The 26,250-nt window shown below is 33.7% G+C and overlaps 2 non-coding genes and 1 pseudogene across 2 annotated transcripts; all 3 read right to left on the reverse strand.

The window, feature by feature from the left end:
* Window positions 1-11,093: 11,093 nt before the first annotated feature.
* LOC124923218 lies at window positions 11,094-11,274 on the reverse strand (annotated as a pseudogene).
* Window positions 11,275-11,303: 29 nt separating this feature from the next.
* LOC124923100 lies at window positions 11,304-11,402 on the reverse strand. Its single transcript, XR_007098119.1, has one exon. It is a non-coding gene; the product is annotated as a small nucleolar RNA Z103 (small nucleolar RNA).
* Window positions 11,403-11,595: 193 nt separating this feature from the next.
* On the reverse strand, window positions 11,596-11,694 carry LOC124923079. Its single transcript, XR_007098099.1, has one exon. It is a non-coding gene; the product is annotated as a small nucleolar RNA Z103 (small nucleolar RNA).
* Between the last annotated feature and the right edge of the window lie 14,556 nt (window positions 11,695-26,250).

Raw genomic sequence — 26,250 nt, forward strand, 5'->3', positions numbered from 1 at the left:
ATAACAATTGGTTAAAGAATTGTACTTATTTTTGTTAATTTAAAAGTTCGAAATTTATTATAAATCTTTCGTTTTCCTCATTAATGCAGATATTTCGTTTCAACATTAATGCATATTTCCTTTTTTTATATGTAACAATATCGAAAAAATGCAACAATAACTGCTCACAACAATAATTTCCAAAATATACATAATGTAATATATATATATATATATTTTAACCTATCTCTAATATCTTTTATAATAACATTATTATATTTCACAATGTCTATACATTATAATAGTGTAATATTGTACACTGGTAAGAAGCCATTGTTGAGCTTAAATAATTGTGATCGGTTATTCAAAATCTCCATTAAAGTAATTGTTTTAAAATATTGTTTAAGTTTTGATTTTATATAAAAAAAAATAAAAATAAAACTAAATACATTAATTTGATATATCATTAAATAAATTATATTGAGATGAAGACAAAATTTGGAAAATTATTTTATAGAAACTTTAAAATTAGATTATTTTTTATTTAACAATACAATTTATAAAGCAAATCATCATACCAAACAAATATTCAATTTGTGTAGATTAAATAAAAAAATTTAAAATTATCAAGTATGTAGTATATTTTTGTAATAACAAAATGTGTATTGACTAAATTGAGAAAGCACAAGTGCCCTAGTTGGTGTCATGTGTAGTGTTATTTATTTTTATTTTTTTAATAATAAACTAAAATTTCTGTTTATTTTTTAAAAATCCAACTAAATCTATTTATAAATTTTAAACTCAAATTTATAAAATAATTAATTAATTTTTTTTTATAAAAATTAAGTTTTAAATCATATATTTGTGTTAGGCAACACTAAATCTATTATACAATATCGACTTGTTATCATTAGTTATAGAAAACTGTTGGTGAGATTTTGTTGGTTATTAAAATTAGTGGTTTTTCTAACTTACCGGATTTCTGGACTTATATTAGAGATTATTTTATATAATTATTTCATAATTTATTAAAATTCTTTAATCTCTTTTTAAAAAAAAATATATTATATTATTATTAAATGTATCTCACTCAACCCTACTAAATCTTAATTTTTTTAAAATTTGTTCAAAACATAAATAAATTGATAATATTTAATTTTATAAATATTGCATTTATAAAACTTATATATGGTTATGTACTTGTCTTTATTGTGTTACACACCGATTTATTATTATATTTAAAAAAATTAATTTAATAAAAAAATAATAATAATATTTTAAAATTCTTAATAAATTATGAATAATATATTAAAATAAAAATAAAATAAAACACTTTTATTTCACATTTTATTCACATCGGATTTATCACAACATATATGTTTTCCGAATGAACTTGTCATATCGTGACCTTACACTTTCACTTTGTTCAATCAAATATTTGATTCATATTTTTAACCAATTTCAATTGATATCGGCTTATTATTCCTCGGTAAATCACATCACAATCACAATTGGTTAAAAACTTGTACTTGTTTTTGTTAAGTTACAAGTTCGAAACATACATATAGTATTTTTAATTTTATTTTTAACCGTTTTAAGTTTTTTGACGGGTCAACCCACAATACGACCCAAGTACTTATTTACTCTCACATATATATCCAAATTAATCATAGCTTTCGACCCGACAATCCAGACATTTTGAAATTAAGCATTATTATTATTATATATATATTAGTTAGTTAAAAAGTTGAACTTATATTTTTAAAATGTCCCGTCTTCATCATGGTGTTTAATTTAAAATATAAAGTCTTATTAATCTAATTAGTTAAAGAGTTGTACTTGTTTTTGTTATGTTACAAATTCGAAACACACATATACCATTTTTTATTTTATTTTTAACTGGAGAATTATCCTCAAATATGGAATGTCGGTAGCAAATCAATCAATTAGACTATTGATTTGCTAACTGATCGAGAATGGAAAGTTATTAGAGGAAATCAATTAGTCTAATTGATTGAAGATTTGCTATCAAATCAATTATATAATTTTATCGTTTAAATCATTCCTTTTCTGCAAATGTATTTTTATTATTTAAGCACTGGAGTACTTATGTATGAAACAATACACAACAGAAACACTACCAAAAAACCAACAATAAATTTCTTTCTTTTCTTAAATTTTCTACATGGTATCAGAGCAGGTTTTTTCATCTTGAAAGAACCTGTTCACAACTTCCGCTGTCTCCTCCAATGGTGGAAATAGCCATTGAAGGAGAACTCAAATGATTCTATAATCTCATATTTCTTTAAAATTATTTATCAAAAATACTATTGAGCATCGTCTTCGTGTCTCGACAAATTTAATTTTTTTTCCTTTTTTTTGGCAAGCATCGTCTTCATGTCTCGACAGATTTCTTCCAACATTTCATCTGTTCAAAAATTATCACTTTACACTTCAAGTGATGAGCCAAGAGCCAAAGCCAAGAGCCAAGAGCGAAGAGCCACTTCTCTAACTAAGTGAATCATGAATTTGAATCAGTCAAATTGAAAGAATGTCATCAACATTTCCATCTCCTCGACAACATCCTCTCCACTCTGATAGATGCTCAATGCCTTTCCTATTAGTTGGTTTACATACTAACCAAAGCTCTTTCAAGTCGATTTAAGAAAATTTGTGGCAAGTTGGGCAATCTCAACATCAATTACCCAACTTGAGGGGAGTGTAGAATTATTCTCAAATATAGAAAGTCGGTAGCAAATCAATCAATTAGACTATTGATTTACTAACTGACTGAAAATGGAAAGTTATTAGAAAATCAATCAATTAGACTATTTGATTGAAGATTTGCTATCAATTCAATTATATGATTTTTTCGTTTAAATCATTCATTTTCTACAAATGTATTTTTTTACTATTTAAGCACTGAAGTACTTATGTAAGAAACAACATAACAACAAAAACACAAAAACACAAGCAATAAAATTTCTCTATTTTCTTCATTTTCTACATTAACCGTTTTAAATTTATGGGCGAGTCAACCCACATTCCGACCCAAGTATTCATTTACTCTCACATATATATCTAAATTAACCACAACTCTATACTCGACAATCCGGACACTTTAAAATTAAGCATCATTATATATATATATATATATATATATATATATATTATTTTTTAATAAAGGAGAACTAGCATGACACTCCCACAGTCATGGTCTCTTAAATCAACTTTTACCACTAGGCTAAACAAGTATAACAATTTAACCAATTAGGCTAATAAGAATTTATTATATATATATATATATATTAGTTAGTTAAAAGTTGAATTTATATTTTTAAAATGTCTCGAGTTCATCAAATTTGGTGTTCAATTTAAAATATAAAATTTTATTAGCCTAGTTAGTTAAAGGGTTGTACTTATTTTGTTAGGTTGCAAGTTCGAAACATACGTATAACATTTTTAATTTTATTTTTAACCGTTTTAAATTTATGGGCGGGTCAACCCACAATCTGACCCAAATATCCATTTACTCTCACATATATATATTCAAATTAATCACAGCTCTCGACTTGATAATCCAGACACTTTGAAATTAAGCATCATATTATATATATATATATATATTAGTTTCAATTGGATTTCTAATTTCACTAATTTAAAGATAAATTAAGTGACAAAAAAACTTTTAGGCTTATGCGGATGTTGAATCTGTTAGTATAATCAAAGAAACTCTAACAATCTTTTCGAGTATTACAGGTTTATACATTAATGAGGACAATAGTCAAGCTTTCTATAGAGGGGTTAATGAAGAAAGGAAAGAAAACATATTCAATATTATGGGAATCAAGGAAGGTGAACTACCAGTAAAATACCTTGGAGTACCCCTGTCAACAAAACAACTCCGATATAATCACTTCAGAAAACTAGTAGAAAAAGTTATAAATTCTATCTTGGGTTGGGCTTCGAAAAAATTCTCTTATGCAGGTAGAATTGAGCTCATTAAAAGAGTCATCTTTGGAAATATTGGCTACTGGGCACAACAGATAGTCATCCCAAAGAAAGTAATGGCTAAACTCGATAGAATTATGAGAGATTACATTTGGGGAACACAAGGCATAGGAGAAAAAAAGTCAAATGGGAGGATGTTTAAACTCCCGTAAAAGAAGGCAAACTGGGAATAAAAAGTTGTGTTGAATGGAACAAAGCCCTCACCATCAAGATCTTATGGGAGTTGGAGCAAAAAGCGGACTACCTATGGGTCAAATGGGTGCATACAAGATTTATGAAAGAAGAGCAAAGTATCTGGACACGAAGCATTAATGAAAGAATGTCATGGTCATTAAAGAAAATCCTAAAAACAATAAAATATGTCTTTCAAATTGTGAAAACCACAATTGGAAATAGAAGAGGGATATTATTCTGGCATGATCCTTGGCTGGATAATATTCCAATTATATTCAAAAAAGAAATGCAAGGAAATAGAGTTAGAAAAGAATACATCAAGTACTCATTTAGAGACGACGTCTATGAAGGTAAATGTGATTCACTTTTAAGGCGTAATCCAGAAGCTGATAGAATCCTAAACCTAATGAGACAGAAGCAACTCAATGAAAGTAATGATAAAATATGTTGGAAAACAAAAAGCAATGAGAAGTTTATTACAGGAAAGACATGAGAAATTGTTAGAACAACAGGACAGGAGGTAGATTGACATAATATGGTATGGTCTCCAAAGATTATTCCTCGTCACTAATTTATTCTTTGGCTGTTATACAGTAAAAGGTTGACAACAAAAGACAGAATTCGAAAATACATAAACATTCCTGATATCAACTGTGTCCTATGTTCGGGAGTTGAGGAAAACATAAACCATTTATTTGGGGAATGCTCTTTTGTAATACAAATTTGGAGGATGTATGTTGCAGACATGAACATCATCAACTTTCCAGGAATATGGGAAGAAATTCAAGAGTGGATGAAGAATAAAGCAAAAGGAAGATCATTCTATGTAAGTATGTTGAAATGCTACTTTGGAGCAGTAATCTACAATATCTGGAAAGAAAGAAATTCAAGAACTCACAGTGGAAGAAGTAGAACCGCTGAAGATATTTGGAGAGATATAACTTCAGATGGAAATGCACTCATTCAATCTTGTAGAGGAATCGAAAGGAATGAAGAGAATAGAAAGCTCTGCCAGATATGGGATATTTCGTTTGAGAAGGTTACAAGCAGAATAAAAGTAAAAACGTTGTAGGCACTAATTGATTGTTGTTGTTATCTATAATTCAATTATTGTTTCATTGTCAAATCTAGAAATTATCTAGATCTGATCTTAAGTTTTTTTGTATTTTTTTCCTCTTTTGAGTTTTTTTAATGAAATGACATTAAGCTGTTTTCCAAAAAAAAAAAAACAAAAAAAAAAAATTAAGTGTAGATGAAAAATAATCACACGTATATACTTACAAGTGAAAATCAAAAAATAATACTTTAAATAGGTTTATACATTATTTTCTCAATCTTCTAAAAATGCCTATATAACTTATTTAAAATGCATAATTTTATGGTCTCCTAAATTATTATTATTTTTCTATTCATAAAAAAGAATTAAATTTGGTTGTGCAAACGTAATAGTTATTTATTAAATGTAGTTAAAATGTAAGACAATGTATAGAGCATCAGAAGATAAGATAGAAAAATAAATAAATAAATAAATCAAGGGAAAACAATAATAAAAATAATATCAAGTTCATTATCTAGGAAATAAACAAAGTAATTTTTTTTGTTAGAGTATCTAAATTTACAGTTAATGTTGATTTCTAGCTCAAATTGAAACTGCTATTGTCAAGTCATTGTTTTAAGATAACTAACCAAAAATAAGCTTATACTAGTCATGAAATTTTTATTTGTTTTAGAATATACAAATAATTGTAGGTTTTGTTTTTAAAAGTTATTTTATTATATAGATCCTTGGTTGTGAAACAAAAAGAAAAATGTATTGAGACTCATGTGTACGTACTTATTATTGTATGCATTTTTATTTGAAATTATTTTTAGTTTTTTACTACTGATATATTCAACATGATTCTTTTTTTATAAGATATTTTTATTTTGTTTATGATATTAATTAAGTAGTTTAGAATATTCACAATATTATATTAAGGACTAACTCATCATTTGCCAGCTTTTTAGCTTTTTCCAAATTCAATATTATTTTACGGGCCCAATTTATGAGTTGAAAAACTATGAAATCATGAAACAGAGATGTCCTTTTCAAGTATTTGTTACTAGTTTTCAATAACTTTTAAATTTTTGTTTTTATTTTCACTTAGTTTATAAATTTATTAAAATTTAAATAGTAAAATTAAATTTAGTTTTGTAAATTCTTTTATTATAGCCATTTTATTAAGGTATTTATAAAGAATTTTGTTCCTTGTTTTTAATTAATAGGACTAGAGGGTATATTTGTATTCATTAATCATTTTTACAAAAAAGAGAATTTTGACACAATTATTTCATTCATAAACATTGAAAACACATAATATATTCCATTGTCGACTATTTGTGACAATCATTCTTCCATCTTTAAGGAATCATTATTTAGTTTCATCCGTTGACGATCTTGTATTTTTTTTATAAAGACTATTTTATTGTGTTTCATGCTTGACCATGAGAACTCTTTCGTGAAAATATTTAATTTGAATTTTAAATTAAATATATAAAAAAAATTGACTAGGGGCCAATAAAGAATTTAGAGCGAAATAAAAAAATGCCAACAATATTGTTGGAGGGTCTCAATAACTCCACACTTAGAACTCAAATAAGTCTCACAGTTAAGAAAATTTGTGATTATTATACTAGCTAGTAGTTTGAACATAGATTCCCAACTAATGTAAGATCTCGTTCCAACAAATTTTAATCTTTCTTGGAGACCATGGATGATTGGACGTGTCATGGAAATTTCTATAAGAGAAAGACTTAAGATCATTAATATAAAATGAACCTTCATGATAAATTGGAAATTTTTGTGCAAAAAATATTAGATTTGTGAGTAATTATTACTCAATGTAGAAGGTAGATGAAGAAACCTATTTCTCATTTATTGGATATAATTCCTCCTAAAATTGTATTGAGAAAAGTTGAATTAGATGTCTAAACTTTTACAACTAGTTTATTTAGACGTAGATACTAATAAAATGTCATTTAAACATACGTATTATCAAAAATTGGCTCATTTAACATCTTTCAGTAAACCATGATTAATTTTTATTTTTTAATTTATATATTTCTTAAATAAATATTAATATTTTTTCTTTCTCTTTTTTTACATTAATAAATGAACTCTATTTTTATCTTTTTCATAAATGTTTTATTATTTTTATATGAGTATTTATTATTAATAATTTTAATTTTATTTTTCATTAATTTTATTTTTTTATATTTTTTTCTTATATTAATTTTAATAATTAATTATTTTAAAATTATTTGGTCCCAATGATTGAATATAACAATGACTTGTACTTTCAATAATAAAAAATTTTCAACACAAAAATAAATAAATTAATATTTAGATAATAATATCAACTCATTCATCAAACACCAAAAGAGTAATAATCAAATATTAGACAAAACAATGTTTCTTACCATTACTATATGTCATGTACAAAAATTAAATAAAAAATTATTAATTTCTTTTTTGTTCATATTAAATTAAATAAGAAAGAAATTCTTCAAAAAAAAAAATATTACAGTAAAACATAAAATTATAAATAAGTTGTTAAATTTTGTTCAAAAATAAGAATTTAAGAAATATGAGAAATAAAAACTGATAAAAAAAGATGAAATAAAAAAAAAATTTAAGAATGAAATAAATTATTTGGTTTAATTAATTAAAAAAAAGAGAAAGAAAATATATTAATATTTAATTAATAAATATATAAATTTAAGAATAAAAATTAATTATGGTTACTAAAAAAAGGTTAAATTAGCCCATTTTTAATAGTACATATTGACATTTTATTAGTATAGACGTTTAAGTGAGCTAGTTGTACAAATACATACGTTTAAGTGAACTTTTTTTCTAAATTGTAATGGAGTATTATTAGATTTGTTGGTTGTAACTTGTAAGGGAATATTTTATTAAACATAAAATTATAAGAAAAGTGATTTTTTTTATTTGAAATATTTTTATTTATTTATCAAAATAAAATTTAGTTGGATATTTTAGTTTTGTTAATTAATTGATGACTATTATTTGATAAGAAGTTCTCAAACAAGTATTAATATAGTTTTATTTCACATGACTAGATCATCGTGACAAGATTACATATAAGATATATAAAGCTCCAAACTAAATATTCGATTATGATCAATAACATCAACATTAACCGGAGTTGGTTGGTGAAGGAAGAGTTTTAACCTGTTCAGCACCACAATAGCCATAAAGAATATCGATTTCCTGAGTTGTATAGCCTATGAAGCCGAAAAGGGAAGGCCAACAATGTTTTTGAATGGTCGACAACACTCAGTTCCCAAATAAGTGAGAAAACTGAAACCATTTCGCCAGTGCATGACCGAAGCTCAAACATATATTCCCAACAAAGGTACAATGTTCCATTACCTTCATCCAATTTCAGGCTTTCACGAAGAGTAGGTATGTTATCGTTATTGAATATTGGACGCCCCATAGAATGTGTGGCTAAGAGTGAAACTAAAAGAACAATATCAACTCATCAATCTTCATTAATACTGGATTAATGTTCATGGCAATGTGTTATAATAGATAGGATAATTGATATATAAAACTTAGGCTTGTGAGAAATGGTTTTATAGAGGTAAAGAGACGATGAAGAGAACATATTGATTTCAGGTTAATTAATGTGATACTTACCTAAGATCTGGGTGGAGCCAATCTGGGTGAAGCCCGTCAGGCAGCTTGTGTCCAGTTAAATGGTGTGGTTACCTACTTAGTCCGTCCATTTTTTTTAAAACTAATTTAGGTGAGAAATCCAAGAGTTTTGGAAGAGATGTATTTATGGATTAATTATTAGGGAAATTTGAGCAATGACCTACTATAGGGTGAATTACCATTTGTGTGCGTGGATAATTTAAATAGCGTTGGTGACCCTCTTTTTTTAATGACAATTGTACCATTGCGTAACGCAACTCTAGTTGCGTGACGCAACTGAATTTTTTTTTTTCAAAATTTTATTTTTCGTTTCGCGGTTGCGTGACGCAACTGGAGTTGCGTATCGCAACTGGGGTTGCGTGACGCGATTGCGTATCGCAACTGGGGTTGCGTGACGCGATTGCGTAACGCAACTGGGATTGCGTGACGCGATTGCGTAACGCAACTGGAGCATTTTCGTCCAAAAAATTTCATAATTAAAATTTTTTGAAAAATAAAAAAATAAAAAATTGCGTCACGCAACCTGAAGATGCGTGACGCAATATGGACATTTTCGTCAGAAAAAAAAGGGGTCACCAGCACTATTTAAATTAGTGACCCTCACTTTCCGCATTTAGGCCTCTTTTTAGGGTCATCTCCTCAAATTTCCTAATTATTAGCCTAATTTTATTGTTTAGATATTTGTTTTTTCATGAAAATTACAAACATAAAATTTTCAAACGATAAAAATGCATAAAAATATTATTTTAATTAAAATTAACAATGTATGAGGTGAACAAAATAATATTTACATAATAAAATAATGTAAATTACATTATAATCTATGTAGTAATCTATACAAAATATACTTATAGAGACGAAAAATATATGTAAAAATAACTTACCCAGGACTATAATTAGGGAAATAGAAAAGCCAAAACTTTTTAAATAGAGTTAATTCTTACAATTGAATAATAACTGTGATCATCCTCTATAGAGGTGCTTGATTAAAATTAAGTGACATTTTGGTATTTTAATTACCATCCCAATATGTTTTTTAATCATATAAATTAGTCTTTTATCATTATTTAAAAATAATAATTAGACATTTAAAAAAAATAATAATTAGACATTTTCTTGATATGGGATATAGTGTTTATATGCAAGTGTATGATTGTATAAGTGAAATAATATTTAAGAAAGTTACATTTTAATCAAAATATATTTGTTAGAATATAATATGTTATTAAATAATGATTAACATTTAATTAGTATAAATAAATAAAAATATATATTTTTTAAATAGGCAGGGAATGGGTAACTTATGGTAAAATGTGCTAATATGATATGATATTATTTAGGAAACTACCCAACTAGAAAATATTGTTAGAAAAAAAAATTATATATACCTTGTATAATGAAATTTTCGATACGGGTATAATATTAATTGTTTAAAGGCATTTTGTTATATACTAATTAATAATTAAATTATTTGATATTGGAAAGAACGTGACATTTTCTTTTTCTTCTATTTCAGAAATATATGATTGACAAAATAAATTCAAGGATACATAAAAGTATGGGCTATTTTTATGATTTTCAAAAGTTTAGGGTTGATTTTGCCTACTCTCACTAAAATTCAAGTGATGCAAACAATATAAACTCATGAAGCTGCTCACAAACAGGATATTTCATTTAATATGGTTTGAAATTATGGTCTGTGCGTCTTATTGTGTTATCCAATTCTTGTTGCAAGCATTGTCATCATAATCATATATATATCTTGAATTGTAGTTTTTTTTCTTGTTGGGATAACTTCAAACTTATTTCATGTGATTGCGAACGACAAGTCTTCCATTGGGATGTTACAACTGGTGGAGTGGTTTTGTTAATTTTCAAATTTGTTTTCTTGTCAATATTGAAATTCAGTCTTGATTCTATGCCATAGGACAAAACTATTTTGGTAATAGGAAAATGAAAGAGCAATTCCCTAAGACATCCAAGTCATCTATTTGTCATTACTAAAAGATGTGATTGAGCCATTCAAATATGATTACATTTTTGAATGGGTGTAAATTGAGCCAAAACAATCAAATAGTCGCATGTACATACATACACTCTTTAGTATGATCTCCAATTACCCAAAAGATTTAGTAGCAATAAAATGATGATCATTCACTTCATGGGTGACTTGAAAGTTTGTATAAAAATTATAATTTTAATAAGTTATTGTAAGATGAAATAAGTAGACAGAAACCAAGATAGGTTTTCAATCTGTGCATCCATCTTTAACGGTTGTCTGGTCGCCGCTGATTAATCAGCATTTCATTTATGCATTCCATTACAAGAAGAAACACCTTACCAACAAAAGAAGCCTCTCATAGAAGCCTCTCATTAAAATGATACAGAATGCAAATTCAAAATCATTAAATTCAAAAAGGATCAGAAGATTCCTGGCTTGGATTTCTCAACTAAATGAGAACAACACTTGATAATTTCAGTTTCGATCATCTGGAAAAAAAATAATCATTTCCAACTTAACTATAAACAAAATCAGAAACCAAAAAGATTTCTCCAAATTTTTTCATGAACAACGATATTGGATTATCAGAATGATTCAGAAAGAAAGAAACGAAGTGGAAATGAATATGGCGTCATCTCATACACAATCGCCCATTAATTTGGTAACGCTGGTAATCAGTAATCGGACACGAGATCTAGATTAACAAATGGATCAGAAGATTCCTGGCTTGGATTTCTCACATAAGTGAAAACAGCGCTCGATAATTTCATATTCGATCATCTGGAAAAAAAATCATCATTTCCATTACATATATACCTCTATAATTTCTCCAAATCTCTTAATAATAAACCTCTCATGAACAAAGATATTCGAAAATCAGAGTCCAAAAGGGAGAAATGGAGTGGAATTGAATATTGCGTCGTCTCATACACAATCGCCCATTGATTTAGTAGTGTTGGTAATCAGTAATCGACGCAAACTAACTATCAACAAGAGAATAAACGAAAATTAATATACCTAAAATCGTATAAATAGATGAACTGATGAAGAAGACGATGAAGATAATTGTAGGGAAGACGTCTTGATTTATATAGCGGGGTGCTTGTAAACCCTATGACCATCCTTATCCATGACAAAGAAATGGGTAATGAGGTTGGTCATGGGTGATCTTGTCAATTTACCATGACCAAATGTTTGATCATTCCATGACTAAAACCAAAACCATGTCCTTGGGTCTTTGTTTTTGTCAAATTATGACAAAAATCACAACCAAGGTCATCCAATCAAATGCTGCCATTTGTCAACATCTGATTGGTTGCCCAGATTTTCTTTATCTCTTATCTTTAAAACCCGATTTTAATATTATTTATAATTTAAAAAAAAAATTATATCAAAATTTATATTTTTTCGAGATCTATAAATAGAGACTACTCTTGCTATATTTCGGTGCACAAAAAAAATCATCATTTTCTCCATTTTTACTAATTATCCTCCTTTGTTTACAATTATCCATAATTAATACTAAATTATTATTATTTTTTAAAAATTATCCATAATTAAATATTATTATTATATTTAAAAATTATTTAATATTTTTTTAATTTAAAAATAAAAATAAATTTTTTTAATTCATGATCCAGATTTTGTTGGTCATGAATAAACACAATGACCAAAATCTTGGTCATAGAGCTCTTTTCATGATCATGACTATGATCATGATCCAATTTTTGGTCATGGATAAGGATGGTCTAATAGATCTCACCACAATCCTATTGGAATTCAAATTCGGCTCATTTTTTATTATTTATTTTATTATATATATTATATTATTTATTATATATAATATAAATTAATTTATTTATTTTATTATATAATTTATTATATAAAATAATTCTCATTTGTCTCATCTATATCAATTGAACCTAGCTAAATCATCGGCTACTCACATCATCTATATTTTGTAAACATAATCCCTATTTATCCTATAATTTAATCAAATAATATCTCTAACTTCCCTCTTCTCTATTTTCTTAACATAAATTTTTCGTTCCTCGTCTCTATAAAAGAGCATTCATAAACCATCATCAGTCCACCTAAAAAATGAGATTATTAATCTAATCTCATCATATTTGCCCTTTAGAGCTTTGATATATCAAATATCGTTATCTTTATAGCTTCTTCTTTGTCAAGACTTTAAGTCTTGATCAAGGTTTAAAAAATCGTTTCGGTCATCAACACGGTTTTTTTATGTAGTTCAGTCCGACCGGTTAAACCATTGGTAGAACCGAATTTTTTTTATATTTTTTTAAAATAAATTTAAATATATTAATACATAAATTGTATATATAAATTAGTTAGGCATATAAAAAATAATCAAATAAATACTAATTGAAGTTAATAATGGTCAATTAAATTTATATTATATCAAATATCTATAATTTCTTACAATCAAATTAACAAATAACTATAATTCCCTACAATCAAAATAGCAATCACACGAATTATTTATAATTCCTTACAATCAAAACAACAATAACACCAATTTTGACTTAAAACAGGATCTATCATCTAGATTACTAAATTGAAGCAATCAACAATCAACAAATCAGTAAACAATAAGAAAATTAACAAACTCACACATTTTATTAAAGAACCCTAATTATACAATATCTAAATTAAAAAACCCTAATTGAAGAATCCTAATTCATAGTACTTATTCACTTCTAAACCCAAACACAAACCCAAACACATCAATCCTATATTGATTTTCTTGCTGCTCATAAATGATAAACCAACACATTATCGGATATACTACGAAAATTGATAAACTTGTCGATGAGTTCCAGCTGAAGAACAACCGTAAATTTGACAAACAACCATAGATCTGAAGAACAATCGAAGATCTGAAGAATAGTCGTGATATGAAAAAAGTCATCTTTCTTTTTTCGTTTTCAAGCTTCTCTTTCATGAGTTTCGTCTTCAAGCTTCTCTTTCGTCTTCAGCTTCTATTTCTAAAATGAAAGAAAGAGAGTGTATGTTTACTGTAAAAGTAAAAATATTGAAAGAAATAATTAAATAATATTATAATAATAGTTTATATAATTACCTTTCCAATCTGAAAAAACCGGTGTTTTTTCGGTTAAACTAGACGGTCGGACTGGATTTTGACCGGTTCGAAAGGTGACCATTTTGAACACAAAATCTGGATCGCTCAATAAACCATTTCGCGGTCGGACCGGTTGGACCGTCGGTCGGACGACGTATTTTAAAACCTTGGTCTTGATTTATCTCCGTCTTTCAACATTTATTTCGAGTTCAAGATCTATCTCACCGTTCAACGTATTAATTCAAATTTTTTTTTGAATTAAAATAATTTGAATTCAAGATTTGGCAATAAAATAAAAAAGAAAATCAAATTCGGTTCGAATTAAAATTATTCGAAATTCGAACCAATATCAAATTCGAATTCGATTTGTTTTATTAGAATTTTTTTCGAATTCGGTTCAATTTTCGAATTAACTAAAAAAATAAAAATTTGAAAAAATTGGATCGAGAAACTCGAATAACTCAAAAAATGAACCGATGAACGCTCCTAGTCTAAATTGTAAGATAAAATTGATACTTGGAAAGCTAATAAATGTGAGTATTATAAAGTACTAATCGATTATGGCAAAGATGTGGAATGAATTGAAATACTAGTTTGGGTTCAAGAACGAGATGTGAGGGGAAATTTGACGAAATGACCCTAATAATGACCGCTTTTTTAGAAATAATTTAGGCCGATAAAGTTTGCAAAAATGACATTTTTGACATGTACAAAGTCAAAAATACTCTTGCGCGTCACGCAAAACATACATTCTCGTGATGCAATGAGGTGGCTCTATGAAATGTCCTAAATGCCCTTAATATTTAATATATTTTCCCCCATTTTTTCATTTTTTCTGCCACTCTTCTTCTTCCTCGTTCTCTCTTTTCTTGATCTTCTCTTCCTTCTCTCTAAACCTTAAGCGGGGAACGGCATGTGAGATGGTTAATGGTTGATAATTGTTGGCCTAAGGAGAATATTTTCCATAAAATCTTTTATTTCTTAAAAGAAATTACAAGAGTTACTCTCAGTCTCCTTTTTCTTATCTAATTGAGAACATCATACATTTTATTTATAATAAAAAGAAAAAACTCTTAATTTTCTAATTTAATCAAATTTATTACAAATTTTCCATTTTCCTCAATAATGTAGATCTTTATTTTCCAATATTAATGCACATCTTCTGTTAGGATCGGGGACGCCCTTGGGGGACCGGGGTTGATTTTCCGGTTTCGGTAAAGGTGGCCGCTTACAACACACACAACTTGGTGATAGTCCGGTTAGAGACTAAAACCGTTCTCAGCACTGCACAACCTGTCACAGACTCTTGAACCGGTGTTCAAGGGCGGAAGTGTCTGTTTCAGGTTGAAGCAACGTTTGCGACTTTAGATGATGTTTAAGAAGGAGGATGTTTAACGAGAGTGAGTGACCGGTTTTGGAGGTATGATTGGTTTGCGGTTTACGGTAAGACAGCGGGAAATGAAAGCGAAATGAAAGAACACAAGACAAGGAAATTTGTTTATGGATGTTCGGAGCAAACCCTCCTACGTCACCCCTTCTTCTCATGTTATGAGAAGGATCTCCACTAACTCTTAAGAGTTACAATTACACTTCCGGTCGAGCCCAACTTCGCTACTCGCCGGTTTACACCAAACTCACGCTTTGATGTAATACAACACAACACAATAATCACACACAAGGATTTCCGGTTTTAGGCAAACCGAATATAGAACTTTATCTCTCTAGACTTTAATGCTTTATGACTTTTTGAATTTATGATGCTCACAACTACAAGTCCCGAACTGCATTGAATGAAGACGATTGATCTTCCTTTTATAGCTGAAAGTAGCTAACGGCTACTTTCTTCTCTCTCTTGCGGATTGGTTGATCATTAGCACGCCTATCTGCAGAAGGATTGCTTGCACGCTTCAACTTCCTCAACACCTGGCATTCATGCAGATGACTCTGAGCAGATGATGACATAACCGGTTTTCAGATTGATACACGTGTTGAACATCCGCTTCCGGTCGTCAGCATTGGATCACCAAGGCATCATTGCCTTCCTCCCATGCTTCTGATCGGATCCGATCTTCTTTTATTCTTTCGAGACACGTTTCCTCTGTCACAGTACGTCACTCTTGAAATTTGAATCTTCTGACTTTTGATCTGTACTTTCCGGTTTCTGTGTCTTGTACCTTATGATCCGGTTGGAGTGTAATCTTTTGTTCTTTGCTAACCGGTTGCTTGAGATAGTGAAGCCGGTTCCTGTGATCCTTCGGCTTGATCACTTAAAACCGGTTTCTTTGAAGTGGTAACAACCGTTTTCTGAACACCTGATTTCCGGTTCCGGTTTGTTCATTACCTGCACATGAAATTTAACTTCTGTTTAGTTTGTCTGGCCGGTTCCAAAAATTAATCTACTTAATTTTTCTATCAATTTCTTCCGTTTTGATTATTTAGAATAAATATTCAAAAATTGTAATGTGTGGCCGATTTTAAGAAAATTAATCTACTTAATTTTTCTATCAATTTCTCCCTTTTTCGATCGGGGACGCCCTTGGGGGACCGGGGTTGATTTTCCGGTTTCGGTAAAGGTGGCCGCTTACAACACACACAACTTGGTGATAGTCCGGTTAGAGACTAAAACCGTTCTCAGCACTGCACAACCTGTCACAGACTCTTGAACCGGTGTTCAAGGGCGGAAGTGTCTGTTTCAGCTTGAAGCAACGTTTGCGACTTTAGATGATGTTTAAGAAGGAGGATGTTTAACGAGAGTGAGTGACCGGTTTTGGAGGTATGATTGGTTTGCGGTTTACGGTAAGACAGCGGGAAATGAAAGCGAAATGAAAGAACACAAGACAAGGAAATTTGTTTATGGATGTTCGGAGCAAACCCTCCTACGTCACCCCTTCTTCTCAGGTTATGAGAAGGATCTCCACTAACTCTTAAGAGTTACAATTACACTTCCGGTCGAGCCCAACTTCGCTACTCGCCGGTTTACACCAAACTCACGCTTTGATGTAATACAACACAACACAATAATCACACACAAGGATTTCCGGTTTTAGGCAAACCGAATATAGAACTTTATCTCTCTAGACTTTAATGCTTTATGACTTTTTGAATTTATGATGCTCACAACTACAAGTCCCGAACTACATTGAATGAAGACGATTGATCTTCCTTTTATAGCTGAAAGTAGCTAACGGCTACTTTCTTCTCTCTCTTGCGGATTGGTTGATCATTAGCACGCCTATCTGCAGAAGGATTGCTTGCACGCTTCAACTTCTTCAACACCTGGCATTCATGCAGGTGACTCTGAGCAGATGATGACATAACCGGTTTTCAGATTGATACACGTGTTGAACATCCGCTTCCGGTCGTCAGCATTGGATCACCAAGGCATCATTGCCTTCCTCCCATGCTTCTGATCGGATCCGATCTTCTTTTATTCTTTCGAGACACGTTTCCTCCGTCACAGTACGTCACTCTTGAAATTTGAATCTTCTGACTTTTGATCTGTACTTTCCGGTTTCTGTGTCTTGTACCTTATGATCCGGTTGGAGTGTAATCTTTTGTTCTTTGCTAACCGGTTGCTTGAGATAGTGAAGCCGGTTCCTGTGATCCTTCGGCTTGATCACTTAAAACCGGTTTCTTTGAAGTGGTAACAACCGTTTTCTAAACACCTGATTTCCGGTTCCGGTTTGTTCATTACCTGCACATGAAATTTAACTTCTGTTTAGTTTGTCTGGCCGGTTCCAAAAATTAATCTACTTAATTTTTCTATCAATTTCTCCCTTTTTGATTATTTAGAATAAATATTCAAAAATTGTAATGTGTGGCCGGTTTTAAGAAAATTAATCTACTTAATTTTTCTATCAATTTCTCCCTTTTTCGATCGGGGACGCCCTTGGGGGACCGGGGTTGATTTTCCAGTTTCGGTAAAGGTGGCCGCTTACAACACACACAACTTGGTGATAGTCCGGTTAGAGACTAAAACCGTTCTCAGCACTGCACAACCTGTCACAGACTCTTGAACCGGTGTTCAAGGGCGGAAGTGTCTGTTTCAGGTTGAAGCAACGTTTGCGACTTTAGATGATGTTTATGAAGGAGGATGTTTAACGAGAGTGAGTGACCGGTTTTGGAGGTATGATTGGTTTGCGGTTTACGGTAAGACAGCGGGAAATGAAAGCGAAATGAAAGAACACAAGACAAGGAAATTTGTTTATGGATGTTCGGAGCAAACCCTCCTACGTCACCCCTTCTTCTCAGGTTATGAGAAGGATCTCCACTAACTCTTAAGAGTTACAATTACACTTCCGGTCGAGCCCAACTTCGCTACTCGCCGGTTTACACCAAACTCACGCTTTGATGTAATACAACACAACACAATAATCACACACAAGGATTTCCGGTTTTAGGCAAACCGAATATAGAACTTTATCTCTCTAGACTTTAATGCTTTATGACTTTTTGAATTTATGATGCTCACAACTACAAGTCCCGAACTGCATTGAATGAAGACGATTGATCTTCCTTTTATAGCTGAAAGTAGCTAACGGCTACTTTCTTCTCTCTCTTGCGGATTGGTTGATCATTAGCACGCCTATCTGCAGAAGGATTGCTTGCACGCTTCAACTTCCTCAACACCTGGCATTCATGCAGATGACTCTGAGCAGATGATGACATAACCGGTTTTCAGATTGATACACGTGTTGAACATCCGCTTCCGGTCGTCAGCATTGGATCACCAAGGCATCATTGCCTTCCTCCCATGCTTCTGATCGGATCCGATCTTCTTTTATTCTTTCGAGACACGTTTCCTCCGTCACAGTACGTCACTCTTGAAATTTGAATCTTCTGACTTTTGATCTGTACTTTCCGGTTTCTGTGTCTTGTACCTTATGATCCGGTTGGAGTGTAATCTTTTGTTCTTTGCTAACCGGTTGCTTGAGATAGTGAAGCCGGTTCCTGTGATCCTTCGGCTTGATCACTTAAAACCGGTTTCTTTGAAGTGGTAACAACCGTTTTCTGAACACCTGATTTCCGGTTCCGGTTTGTTCATTACCTGCACATGAAATTTAACTTCTGTTTAGTTTGTCTGGCCGGTTCCATAAATTAATCTACTTAATTTTTCTATCAATTTCTCCCTTTTTGATTATTTAGAATAAATATTCAAAAATTGTAATGTGTGGCCGGTTTTAAGAAAATTAATCTACTTAATTTTTCTATCAATTTCTCCCTTTTTGATTATTTAGAATAAATATTCAAAAATTGTAATGTGTGGCCGGTTTTAAAGATTTTGTTTTGAGAGAAACGTGTTTGAAAAACATGTGTTTTTGAAGAGTGTATGTTTTGAAAAATATGAGAGATAGGTGAACTTGTGTGTTTGAAAAACGTAGAAAATATGTTTGGGAAACATAAAAGATAGCAAAAGTAACCAAGTTCTGAAACACATCAAAAACATAATTGTTCAAAATAATTATGGAAATAGAGTTTAAGACTTGGATGATCCCCCCTTGTCTTGCTCCTTTTCCAGTTCTTTGTCCAGACGTTTTCTTGCTTCTTCTATTCGTGCTCTGTGCTCTCTAGCACGTCTGTCAGCATCTATCACCACACCGGCCCACACACTTGAATGGCCGGGGACCTTTTTCCTAAGGTTGAAGTTGGCACAAGCTGGTTTTGGCGGTGGACGTGGTGGAACAGTCAGAGGTCTGAAGCTTGGAGTTGCTGCAGGTTCTCCGGTTGTCCTTCTTCTCCGTCTGTTGAGTTCCTCCGGGTCTTCTTCTTCTTCCTCATCCAGCGGTTCCGCATTTAACGCAACCGGTTCGGCTGTCTTCAATTCTGCCCGCTTCATCACGTCTTTAATGGCACTCCGTTTCTTCTTGTTCTTGTTTCTTGTGCTCATGGAGTGGGACGATTGACCCTGTGCCGATTCCTGAGCGTTAGCCTGCTCCTCTTCATTACATTGTTGGGCAAGCTCATGATCCTTATCTTCAAGTTCCTTCTGTAACCTTTCTCTTTCAATTTCTTCTTCTTGCAGCTTCCGTGCGGTTTCAGCGTCTTTTTCGATTTGAGTTTGGGTTGAACCTACTTGAGCCTTTGACATTTCACCGATCTGAATTGCCATTGCTTGCAACATGTCCAAAAGTGGAGCGGTTGCAGCTTTGACAGACTCGGTAATCATGGCTTGAACTGTTGATTGCATAGTTGTATCCATCATAGCTTGTAGAGAGTTTACCATTTTATCTTCAGCCGCTGAGATCCTTTCTTCGGTTACTGCTTTAAAATTCCCAAGACATGAATCAGCTGTTTCCACCACTGCTTGCTTGATCTGCTCGATGTCCAGAGCCTTAGCCGGTTGAGAGGCTTCTTGTTCCCGGTTTTCAGAAGCGTCGGATGTTTCACCAGTTATAAAGAAAGGCTTACTCTGAAATAGCTCAGGATTGTTGAATTGTCGTTGGCAAGTGTCCCACCATTTCTTGTCAAGACGTTCGAAGCTTCGCACAAGCCGTTCTCGTACTTCAATAAATCTCTCTGCCATCTTCATTTCAATCGGTTCCAGTTCCTTTCCTTGGATTTCTTGAAAGGCATTCTCAACTGCTTGTAACCGCACATTTTCAAGAATTACCGGAGCTTTGGAAAACGCCGGTTGGATCAATTGGGTGTTGGCTAACTCGAGTGCCCTTTCTTCTAGCTGGATAAGAGCGTCCCATTGCTTGTTTCCACTGAAACCTGGAAGCATGTCGGATAGTTTGGTCTCACTTCGGAGCTTCACCCACCGGATATATGGAGCCAGCGCTTCACTTGCACCTTTATTCATATCTTGAATAAATTCATCAAACAACTCATTTTCTTGTTCTAAGGTGTATGGGTATTCTTCTCCGGTTGAGGCTTCAGTCTGAGGGTCAATCTGCAATGTGCCCGTTCCGGTTTCAGTTGGCTCTTCAATCATAATGCCCTTGCCCTTATCTGCCTGAGTAGGACCTTCTGGAGCTGTCTTGCCTTGAGCGGAACCGGAAGGTTCCCGTTCTTCAATGTTTCCCTCCTGAGCCGGAGGTGCGGTTTCTGTTGACTTGGTCGTCTCATCGACCGGTTGGATTTCTGTTTGATCAGGCATTTCAACCTGATTTTCTGGCTTCCGACGACTAGACACGTCGTCTTCTTCGGTTTCTTTTGTGATCTCTTGGACCACATTCTGGATGGCTTCTGAAGTATTCAAGCCCACTTCGGCTAATACTTCATCGGCTTGCTTGCTTGGAGATTTGGAGGTTGCAGAGTCAACATTTCTCTCTGCTTCCTCCTTAGAATTTGATTTGTTCTCCTTGCTCCCCGAAGATTCGGTTTGCTTTGGAGAATCGGATGGGATGGGAGTTGGGACAACGGTGTTGATGGGGATTGGCTGGAAGACATCTGCAGTTCTTTCTGGTGGATTGTCCGAGGAAAGGGTTCTCTCGGAGTCCGCCGGTTTCTTTGAGCTCTTCTTCGCTGATACCTTCTTCCTCCTTTTGGGTTCTGGTTGAGCTTCTGCCTCAACCGCTTTTCTGGACGGTTTCCTTTGTCTTGTCTCTTCTTCAACTGGAACCGATGAACTGACTCCCTTAGATGACTTGGTTTTTGAGGTTTTAGGTTTTATTGTCTTCTCCGGTTTTTCAGCCACTGACTCAGAGTCAAGAATGTTGGAAATCGGAAACGGTACGCCTTCACCTAGTTCCACATTAAGGAACTCAAGGATCTTAACTATTTGCATAGCAAAGGCCTGCACCCGGCCTTCTTTCTTGATTATCATTTGACAGAATTCTTCGTATAACACGTATCCCCAGTCCACCTTATCGCTGCGGACAATTGCTAACAGCATTCTCAGCTTAAGCTTTATGAGGTTATCGAAATTACCTCCCCTTCCTTGGAGCGATCTGGAGATGACGGTTACCAGCCATTTGTATTCCGGTTTCAGCTTGATTTTCCGGCTATTGTGGAGCACCAGGTCCTGACCTGAAAGGGATACAACCAACCGGGCAGCATTTGATTCTGCGCTGGTTAGGTCGAATTTTAGGTCCGAGCCGGTGTTAGGCAGACCGAGAGCCTCCGCAAAAATTTCTTCAGTTATAAGAACCGCCTTCCCGTTGACGGTAGCCGAGATTTTTCTTTTCAACAGTGTCGCCGTCGCCAAGAATTCCGTCACCGCCGCCGGGTAGATGGTGAACGGACCAGAGAGGAACTTCTCCAACCCAGAATCTCGAAGGAGTTGAAGAACAGCCTTGTTCTTGTCTTCAGCGTGCTCGTCGATATCTGCAAAATCTACCTGCAACATCCATTGAAACGGGGCTTTGCCTAGATCCATTGATTTTGAGAAAGGAAGATGAAGATTCGAAGATGATCGGAGAGAGGAGATCTTTGAAGTTCTGAAAATTTTTAGAGAGAGAAAGCGCATGTGTTGAATGGGCTGATTCGTCTTTATATAGATGGCGGTTCCGGGCAGTTTTGAAGATGAACCGTCATTTTGGTGTTTTGGCGCCAATTTTCCCTCCAAAAGTTACTGCCGTAACTTTCGGCGGTAAAAACGGAAATTCGATGGGCGGTCATTTTTGAGAGGTAAAACCATGGGCGGTTAAGGTTATTCAAATTTTCATTTTTGCCTGAAGTTCCGGTTTCTATTGACAGCTTGTTAACCGTAAATTGTTAACTTAACTTTGAGTTTGAGTATGAGATTGAGAAACCGGAATGAATTGATGAAGATAAGAACCGAAAAACTAAAATATTTCATTAATGCAGGAGAAGAAATACATAGGAGCGGTTCTGGTCGTACAACAAAATGACCAGAAACCGGAAAAGAGAATAAAAATGAAAGATTTATTCCGTGAACCATCCTCCTTCCAGCCTCCTTTGATACCATTTTTCCATGGTGTTTTGAGGAAACCGTTCCTCAATCCTTGACACCCATTTATAGACCATTTCTATAGTAATGGTGTTGAAGGATCCAACCGGAACACCTTTTCCAAGGTTGCGACGTTTGGACATGAGGAACCGGGTGATCTGAGGGGCGTAGCTGATCTTTCCCCTCTTACCGGTCATAAGCTGTTTAAGCTTATTGAATAGATAGGATGACCAGTTGATGTCGGTTTCGCGGATGATGGCTATCATAATATCGAGTGCCTCCCGGCTGTAGTTCTGGTTGGGCATTCGGCCTATGATAGACCTTTGAACCAAGTCGTGAAAGACTTGATAATGGGGAGCGAAGTCTTCTTTCTTCCCGAAGTCCTTAACAGGAGCGTAGGAAGAAGAGAAGATCTTGAAGAAGATTTCCTTAGCCGGTAGATGCGGCGTCGGAAAGTCAGAGAAACCTTCCGTTGGAAGGTGAAAGAATGTGGCGAATTCCTCCTCAGAAAACTGGAGGAATTGGCCATCGATGATGGTGCGGATGCTGCCATCATCAAGAACGTGACCATTGTTGAAAAATTCGTACACCTCATCCACGAGGATGAGGTCCGAACCCTTGAGGAAACCTTTCAGGCCAGAAGCTATGATATGTTGATAAATGCATTCATGGTCGTAGCTGTGCTTGATGTCTTCAAAGTCGATGATCAAGGTGTTTCTAATTTCAGTAGACATGATGATGGAGAATGAAGAGGACTTAGAAGAGTTCTTAAGCTTTTGAATTCTTAGAGAGAGGAATGCTTGAAGGCGTGATTTGAAAGATGGAGGTTGAGCCCCTTTTTATAGCCTGGAATGAGTGATAGCATTTAATGCAAAGATTTGAAAATCTAGCCGTTTATGCTTAGGCATTAATGATTTTGTGTTTTTCCAAGAGAATATGAGCAAGTCTTGTCAAATCAAGTCAGGCATGCTTTGAAGTTTATATTTCCAAGAGAATAATGATTTATTTTGATGCTGCGCATTAAATATTGTAGATTTTGACTTGGAAAAGAAATGAAATCTATTTCATTAATTGAAGTCCAAAACCGGTAGTACATCAAAAGTACCGGTTTTGTAAGGAAAAGGAAAGAAGAAACGAAAGACAGGTTTAGATATTTGACGATTCAGCTGTTTGAGTGGTTGAAGCCTCAGCCGCTTGAATCTTTCTAGCCTTGATCGCTTCCCACCTGTCGATCATCTCCTGTACTCGTTCTTTGGTGAGCACGTGCCTTGGATGCAGAGTGACGAAAACTCCGGAGTGGATCTCCAGACTTGCGCAGAAACCGCTCAGCTGAGGAGCGTATCCGGTTTTGTTGGAGAGAATCATCTTCTTCAGGTTGCTGAAGATGATCCAGGACCAATTGACCGGTGTCCCAACCGTTACAGCTATCATCATCTCGAAGACCCTCTGAGTGTAGTAGTAACTTTTCTCTCTGCATAAAACAGATTTTCCCAGAATCTCGCAGAGAATCTGGTACTTGTGAGAAAGTTGACTCTTAGCACCCCAGGGCTTAACCGGGATATTAGATCCAGAAAACCGGCGACACATCTCTTCCATTGTCACCGATGAATAGGTTAGATCGGTTACCCCTTCATTGGGTAAACCGCAGTATACAGCGAAATCCGTCTCGCTGAAAAGGAATTTTTGCCCGTAAACCTGTGCAACGAGTATCTCTCGATGCACCTCTTTTACGGTTTCGAACAGTTCTTCGACTACAAGGTAGTCGATGATGAACCTGTTCTCAAGGAAACTTCTTAGCCCGCTCCTTTCAATGGCTAAGAACATCTCCTTGACTTCATGATCCTCATACTGGTAGATTGATTCAAAATCTGCCAGTAAGATCTTCTTGGCTAAAGGGTTGGAGTTCATGTTTGTTTTGAGAGAGAAAGGATGATTTTATCTCAAGGATGATTCTTGTGAATAGTGAACTTGTGATGTTTTGACAAAGATTAAGCATGGTTTATATAGCCCGTGGATTCGGCTTGGTATTAAATGAAATTAAGCATGCCTGATGATGTCATCAGCTATTAAATAGACTTAACTTGTTGAAGTAACTAATGGTTATTTCCAAGGTAAATCTAATAATTACTAAGATAGCAATGATGAAAAATATCTATTGACAAGATGTAAGTTTCCCTCTCTTGATGATGGACACATGTCGTCATCTTGATTGAGGTAAACTTGTTTTTAATTAATCACAGGCTTCATTTATCAAAGCATGCACGAAAACTCGGTTGTTCATCTCAGGTTAACCGGAAAAATTCATTTCATCAGATCAGAGTGCATGCGTACTAAGCGGTTTTCCATGACCGGTTTTAGTAGAATATTTCCGTTTTATGAAGAATAATTGATTGATATCAACAATTGTTCAATTTTGGATTTTATCCACTTCAACCTGGTTATTTCAACCCCATAGTAAACATACATTTGATTTGAAATTTGAAGTAGTCGGGCATAACCGGAGACTTCCTCCCTGTTAGCATGTTTGATTTTATTAATGGCCTATTTGAATATGGTTTGAGAAACTTTCGCTTCTCCCTGAACACATATCCCGGTTTTACATGCATCATGATTATATCAATTGATTAAGATTAGTAAGGCCCAAAATATTTCGAAAATGTGAAAACTTAGCTTCCTGTAGCGGTTTCGTAAAGATGTCCGCTACTTGTTGCTCGGTCGACACATATTCCAGCCGGATGTGTTTCTCCTGAACATGTTCCCGGATGAAATGATGTCGAATGTCGATATGCTTCGTTCTTGAGTGCAACACCGGATTGTATGTAATTGCTATGGCGCTGGTGTTGTCACAAAAGATTGGAGACTCCTTTGCTTCTATTCCGAAGTCCCTGAGTTGCTGTTGAATCCAGAGGAGTTGTGCACAGCAGCTTCCAGCCGCTAAATACTCCGCCTCTGCGGTTGACGTTGCAACGGACGTTTGTTTCTTGCTGCTCCAGGTAACTAGCCGGTCACCCAGAAACTGGCAGGTTCCACTTGTACTCTTTCTGTCGATTTTGCATCCCGCGTAATCGGCATCGGAGTAGCTTATTAGATTGAAGCTCGAGTCTTTTGGATACCAGAGTCCCACTTCTTGAGTTCCCTTCAGATATTTTAAGATCCTCTTAGCCGCCGTATAATGAGATTGCTTTGGATTTGCCTGGAACCTCCCACATACTCCAACCGCAAACAGAATATCAGGTCGGCTAGCTGTGAGATATAACAGCGAACCGATCATTCCTCGATATGCTGTGATGTCAACTGCTTGACCATCATCATCTTTGTCCAGCTTCACGGAAGGACTCATTGGCGTAGCCGCTTCGGCACATGTATCCATCCCGAATCTTTTCAGCAGTTCGGCTGTATAC

This window comes from Impatiens glandulifera, chromosome 1 (genome assembly GCF_907164915.1).
Source record: "Impatiens glandulifera chromosome 1, dImpGla2.1, whole genome shotgun sequence".
Lineage (NCBI taxonomy): Eukaryota > Viridiplantae > Streptophyta > Magnoliopsida > Ericales > Balsaminaceae > Impatiens > Impatiens glandulifera.